Raw genomic sequence first — 7,545 nt, 5'->3', positions numbered from 1 at the left:
TCCGGAAAGAGGTTATCCGAGGTCGGGTCGCCGGCCCGTTTAGTGTGCCCCCGGTACAGAATTTTGTCTGTTCTCCATTAGGGGTGGTTCCCAAGAAGGACCCAGGTGAGTTTCGATTGATTCATAATTTGTCAGCTCCACATGGTCTTTCTGTAAACGATGCAATTGATCCAGAGGTATGTTCGGTGCGGTACGCATCATTTGATGAAGCCGTAGCCATTTTGAATCGCCTGGGGCCCGGGACGCTGATGGCGAAATCAGATATCGAGTCAGCGTTCCGGTTGCTTCCGGTACACCCAGACGACCAGCGTCTTCTGGGATTCATGTTTCAAGGTTCATATTACATGGATAGGTGTATGCCGATGGGGTGCTCTATATCTTGTGCATATTTTGAGAAATTCAGTAGTTTTCTACAATGGGTCTTCACGAAGAAAACGGGTTTCCAAAATGTAATGCATTACCTTGATGACTTTCTGTTCCTTGGGGCCGCCGGGAATCACGAATGCGGCCGGGCCTTGGCCGAATTTTGTGTGTTAATGAGTCAATTTGGTGTGCCATTGGCACCAGGTAAAACTATGGGTCCCACGACTTGCCTCGAGTTTCTGGGGATTGAGTTGGACTCTAGTGAGGGTTGTTTTTCGTCTACCAGCTGCCAAAGTGTCGAAATTCAGGGCAGCCCTGCAAGTGTGTATAAATGCATCTAAAGTTACGCTGCATCAATTGCAGCAATTGGTGGGGAAGTTGAATTTTGCCCTGAGGGTGATCCCAATGGCCCGCCCCTTTTCCCGTTCAATTGCCCAAGCGATGGTTGGCCTAAAGGAGGGTCATCATCGCACGAGACTATCGGCTGAGGTCCACCAGGACATGCGTATTTGGTTAGCTTTTTTGGCGGACTTCAATGGTCGAGTCGTCTGGAACAAACCAGCCGTGTCCTCTGATGAGCTTGGTCTATGGACAGATTCAGCAGGAAGCATGGGCTTTGGCGCCATCTTCGGCACAAAATGGTCGGCACAAAGGTGGCCAACATGGTGGCATAAAGATGGTCTGACGAGTAATATTGCTTTCCTTGAACTGTTTCCCATTTTGGTGGCCCTCAGAACCTGGCCCGAAGGGTTCAAAGATCATTCTGTCATATTTTGGTCTGACAATATGACCGTTGTAGAATGCATCAATAGTCAGGCAGCACGTTGTAAACTGATTTTAAGGCTGCTCAAAGAAATTGTCTTACTGTGTATGCAATTGAACGTGATATTCAGAGCAAAACATGTCCCAGGGGTGATGAATCAGGCGGCTGACGCACTGTCTCGTTTTCAAATGCAGGCTTTCTCGGGTTTCCTTCCCTCAGCGGACCCAGAGCCGGCACCCTTTCCCGAAGCTCTCTGGTCTCTCGGTGCCCCGAACTTCGTCACCTCGTGGGAGAGAGTCTAGCACCGAGGACGAGGAAGGCATATGAAGGGGCGTTTCGGGCCTATTTAGCCTTTTTGGGGACTGAGAGAGAGGGGCTTTGGGGCCATGAGGAATGGGTAGTACATTTTCTAATATCCTTGCGTAGGGCTGGGAAGTCGGTGGCTACGGCCCAGAGGCATCGCGCTGCCATTTCCTTTGTTGCCAGGGCTCATAATATCCACGACCCGACAGCGTCTTTCGTGGTACAGAAAGCGCTGCGTGGGTGGCAACGCCTTGAGGGTCGCAGAGTAGATGAGAGGCGCCCGATAGGTCTGGATAGGTTGTCCCAGTTGCTGGCCACACTCCCTGCCACATGCTCGTCTCAGTTCGAGACGGTTTTGTTCCGAGCTGCTTTTACGCTTGCATTTCACGGGGCGATGAGGATAAGTGAGCTGGTGGCGAGGAACAAACGGGATGTGGTGGGGGGTTTGTGCCAGGAACACGTTCAGATCAGGGGTGAGACGATGACTGTCTCCTTTGTCAGGTCCAAGACCGATCAAGATGGGATGGGTGACTGCATAATCATTCGCAGGATTCCCGGGTCCTCCATGTGTCCGGTAAAGTGTTTAGAAGACTACCTAGCACGAAGGGTGGCATCATGGGGAGGGACATTGTTGAGACACGCGGACGCCACCCCACTGACGAAATTTCAGTTTCAGCGGGTGCTTGCGATGTCAATTGCCGCAGCGGGCTTGAACCCGGGCGAGTTTGGGACCCATTCCTTTCGGATAGGGGCTGCCACTGAAGCTACAGCCAGGGGTCTTAATGTTGAACAAGTAAAACGAGTGGGGCGTTGGTCCTCCAATTGTTATAAGAGATATGTGCGGTTGCACATGTTGTGAAGCTGTAATAATGTACTCACGCTTCTTGTCTTTTGTTTGGTTTTCAGTTGCGCAAGCCTACGAGGCGGGGCGGACTATGCAGTCGACCCAACACCGGGCCAGCGGTCAGACATCACCGGCTGTGAGAAAAGAGGTGTGGGTCGTGGGCCACTCATACGTGAGGCGTGCCGCAGACGTATTCGAAGCAGGTGACATGATTCACGTAGCTGGGGAATACGGGTACAGGGTGTCCTTCTACGGAAGAGGCGGTCTCTGTATTGACCAGTTTCAAGCATTCTTTGAGGGTTTGTTAGGGCGGACGAGGTCACCGCCGTCTATAGTCATAGTACATTTAGGGGGCAATGATTTGGTCACCACCGGTAGACGACTTCTCCTAGAGGCAATGCTTTCCACTGTAAGTTGGTTGGCGAGGAAAGTTTCGGGGTGCACAATTGCATGGTCCCATATGATCCCACGAAAGGTGTGGCGGGGGGATATTTCGATTCCTGCTTTGAACCATTCTGTTAGAAAACTTAATAACAAAGTGAGTAGGTTGTTCCGTTCCAGGACATTGCATTCTATCTCGCATGGTTGTATTAATGATGACAGTATGTATTTGGGGGATGGTGTGCATTTGTCTCGGGTGGGGAATGAGTTACTCATAGGAGACTTCTTAGCATGGTTAAAAGCGTTGAAACATGACCTTTAGGTAGGAGTTTTTGTGGGGGGTCCGGATAGCCGGTCAACTATCCGGCCTGTGGCGGTAAGGTCATGATCGGTGAGCACTAATTAGAAGATCCCTATGAGTGGGCGTCACCCAACACGGATGGGAGCGCTCGGGAGAGGTGGCCATTGGCCCCTCAATGGGGAGGCGGTCCCTTCTAAGGATGGGTCGCCGGAAGTAAAGGAAAGGCGGTCAAGGCCCCTTCCTTTGTAGGAGGGGTTACAGCCCCCTCCTGGGGAATTTCCCGGGGCCAGTGACATCTGCGACGGCAGATGCGGTAAGTTGTGTGGGGTTGGGGGGAGGACTACAATACCTTCTAGATACCTCACACGAGTCTTCGAACGACCTTTAACTGGCGTCGAAGTTTTAGGTGCCCCCGTCAAGTCAAGGGAAATTGGTAGTAGTTGCACTTGAGGTACGCCTCCGTGCTGTCGCCCCTCCCAAGTGGGAGGGGTAAGTCTGGTTAGGGATCTTGACACCGGTTACGACCTTGCCGTTGGCCCTTAAACGTTAGGATGTACAATTTCAATATTTCAAGAAAATGTTTTTGTAGGATGTTAGATCGGCTAGGAGAACCTCTGTATTAGAGAATCTGTTAAGGTTAGCCAAACATCGAAATGTGGTAATGAAATTGTACATAACATGAAACGTTTAATGTTTTAATTTTGTTTTAATAAATACGGCCGGGAGGGTCACTCCCTCCCACTTCCAAAAACTTCAAGAACTGTTTCCGGTTTCCCTCCTTTTGGGGATTGTGTTGAGAGGGGGTGGCGGGTATCTCAGCCATATCATGATTTGCATTGGAAAGTTGGCCAAAGTATCACAAAGTTGCGCTATGCACTACTTCGCTCTAATTTGCATGAAGAGTGCTTTCCATGGGTGATAAATTGGCATTCCCATGCATCCACCAATGGATTTTTATGTCAGTCCCTATCTACTAGCAATTGCAGACATGGGTGTGCATCTCCTCTAGGAAGGCTTAACAGAAGATAAAAGTTTTCATTTCTCCATACTATTGAAACTTTTCATGCGTGCTGCATTGTAGAGCATACATACGAAATGGAAACAGTTTAAAAGCATCATTTTTGTATTAGAAGCCTACCCTTCTAGAAAGACACCCTCTGCTTTACAGAACACACACACCATTCCACTATGGTACCAGAGAGTATTTCTAGGTGCTTGGCAGCTTAAAGTGTGCCAATACTGGGGGAAAGAAAAAAAAGATACATCTTAGTAGATATGCTGCTTTTGTACTCTCCCTTTGATGAAACGCAGCATAGAATCTTTGTTTGAGGTGCTGCACCGTGTCACATTTGTATTGTGTACCTATGAATGTATATACTTTAATTTTAAAATTATGACTTGCATTTTTACAGTGCTTTTAGTTGCAGGCTGGGACCGAATAGACCTATGAATACACATGACACAATTACCTAGTGCCCTAACCAGGATTCATGTCTCAGATTTTTTGGTTAGACCCAGAAACATATGCAGTGATCACTTTAAACAATTGTGCTTTCATAACATAAAATAATGCAATTCCCACAACTACTTTAACTTGCAATTATTTTTCATGTAAGTTATGTAGCTTATAATTTATTCTGTATTTACTTGAAGGCAAAAGGGCAACCAAATATTTGCCATTAAATCAATGGGGTATTGCCCATAGAGTCAAAGGACCAGGGTGTCAATTGGTATAAAGAAAAACAATGGTCCTTGACTATCAATCAAAGAGAATTCTTGACTGAAATTCTTTTCTAATTAGAAATGCGATTAAATCTGCATGCTTTAATTCAAGCAAAAGGGAGATATATATTCAATTTCACACTGGTTTTATACACGTTAAATGCAAGACAAAGGTAGTACCCAAGATTGGAAAAAAGGATTGTGACCACTCTTTGGAAATTTGTTCTTAACCAAATTTAAACATTTATTTACAGTTTCTTAAAACAATTGAGGTTATAGACGGCGCAAGAACAGTGAGGAAAAGAAAGGGTGCTCAAGTGTTTAAGAAGGTGAAAAAGGAAAGCGTATTATGCTGTACAATTCCAGTATTTACAACAAACAAACAAAAGCGGGGAACCTTCCGCTTTTAGGTTGGCCTGTCCACACAGTTATGAGGAGGAGGGGGTGGGGCAATATGGGTACAGGCACATAGATTGAGAGGCGTCGACGTTTCGACCCTGGTGCTCTAGGGATATTTGGGGCCTCGGCTGCGGGTCTTCTTCAGGACAAGGGGCATGAAGGGGGACGGGGAACCTTGGCCGTAATCAGGCACGTAGTCTGGTTGGGAACACCTGAAGTTAAAAATGAAGTAGTTTTAGAATTTATCTAATGTTGACTACTGAGAAGTATCATTCAAGGGGGTACTGAGTACATTACCAATGAAGCTTGTCAAGGGAAATGACATTCATTCCAGCTTCCAGGGGGTAGGTCACCTGTAATGTACAGAAACGGAACTGAGTCAGTGCCCATCTCCCAGGGGCTACTGATTGCAACCAGTGTACTCATCAGTATAGATCTGGACTCACCTGATGATTTGAAGGTGATCAGGAGTCACTAGACTGGTCAGTTTGTTATTTGAAAAAGTGTCCTGTTGGGAATAGACAATCAATCAAACCCCATCCTATTTAATAGACTCATTGACTTATAAGTGGAGAATGACATGAGACTTACCACTATATATGGTGGAGATGGTGAGTCCTACCGATGCCCCCACGGGCAGCCCGGTGGTGAAGGAGTTAAAGAAGACCAAGTTTCCTCTTTATATATGTATGACTTATATTTCTTTTTTTCTTTCAGAACCGGTGTTTCCGTCACCTAACAAGGGGTAGATGATAAAAAGCCTATGAGTTGTTCCATTTGTTTAGTGGGGGTAGATATCGATTTTTAGTATTAACCCCTATTGGGTAGTCGTTAAAAGGGCATCGCGGGCGTTATGGCATGCGTACCCCCCTCGTAGGATATTTATTGGGGACTCTCACCTTAGTCAAGACGGTCGGTGTGCCTGGATGCCACGGGCAGTATTCCGGCGTGATGTGCTTCCAGACGCGGACAGCGTTAGAATACGACTGTTACTTCCGCGTCTGGGATGGGAGTCACATGTACTCCAGGTAACCAATCGGGAGGTAGTAAGCATTAAGGAAGGACTGGAAAATTTGGGTCCGTCATAAAACTCAACAACGCACTGTCCTTAACGTCGGAAGGAGAACTCGACGCGGCTGATGAGATCACATGGGGTTTATACGCATCACGCGTATCGCGCAAGTGGGTTTTGCGCATTGGCATGAACAGTTTTGATTACTTCATCAAATACACATTAGTTGGTCTGATTTAGGAATTCCACAGTAAATTGTGATTAATTGTAGGTATTACGTCAATAATTGGTAAAACTATTTTTAGTGGATGATCAGTTTTCAATTTCCATAATAAGTGACACAACAATTCAAAGTTTATACAGTACATCGACATTGCAATATACAAAACATTAATACAAGGATGACATATAGTGGATTATATAACATTGTTGTTAGACAGTTATTCACGATATATCATAATATGCAATGATACAACAATGAGTGTAAAAGGTTGTTTATATGTCATAGGGCTAATAGAATGGCTGATTGAAATGCATTATTGTTGGATGGACTAATTAGCCATTGCGGATCGACACCATCTGTCTCAGAACTACTTCACGGTCATTGAGACCGCGGTTGACAGTATCAAAAACGTGCATCCAGCGACATTCACGGGTGCTCAAAAGTAACTATGCCAAACCCAAATTTTCCAGTCCTTCCTTAATGCTTAGTACCTCCCGATTGGTTACTTGGAGTACATGTGACTCCCATCCCAGACGCGGAAGTAACAGTCGTATTCTAACGCTGTCCGCGTCTGGAAGCACATCACGCCGGAAAACTGCCCGTGGCATCCAGGCACACCGACCGTCTTGACTAAGGTGAGAGTCCCCAATAAATATCCTACGAGGGGGGTACGCATGCCATAATGCCCGCGATGCCCTTTTAACGACTACCCAATGGGGGTTAATACTAAAAATCGATATCTACCCCCACTAAACAAATGGAACAACTCATAGGCTTTTTATCATCTACCCCTTGTTAGGTGACGGAAACACCGGTTCTGAAAGAAAAAAAGAAATATAAGTCATACATATATAAAGAGGAAACTTGGTCTTCTTTAACTCCTTCACCACCGGGCTGCCTGTGGGGGCACCGGTAGGACTCACCATCTCCACCATATATAGTGGTAAGTCTCATGTCATTCTCCACATATAAGTCAATGAGTCTATTAAATAGGGTGGGGTTTGATTGATTGTCTATTCCCCACAGGACACTTTTTAAAATAACAAACTGACCAGTCTAGTGACTCCTGATCACCTTCAAATCATCAGGTGAGTCCAGATCTATACTGATGAGTACACTGGTTGCAATCAGTAGCCCCTGGGAGATGGGCACTGACTCAGTTCCGTTTCTGTACATTACAGGTGACCTACCCCCTGGAAGCTAGAATGAATGTCATTTCCCTTGACAAGCTTCA

The sequence above is a fragment of the Lissotriton vulgaris genome, unplaced genomic scaffold (assembly GCF_964263255.1).
Source record: "Lissotriton vulgaris unplaced genomic scaffold, aLisVul1.2 SCAFFOLD_1099, whole genome shotgun sequence".
In the NCBI taxonomy this organism is placed as follows: Eukaryota; Metazoa; Chordata; class Amphibia; order Caudata; family Salamandridae; genus Lissotriton; species Lissotriton vulgaris.
The sequence above is the reverse complement of the archived record's forward strand: the minus strand, read 5'-3'. Positions refer to the sequence as shown.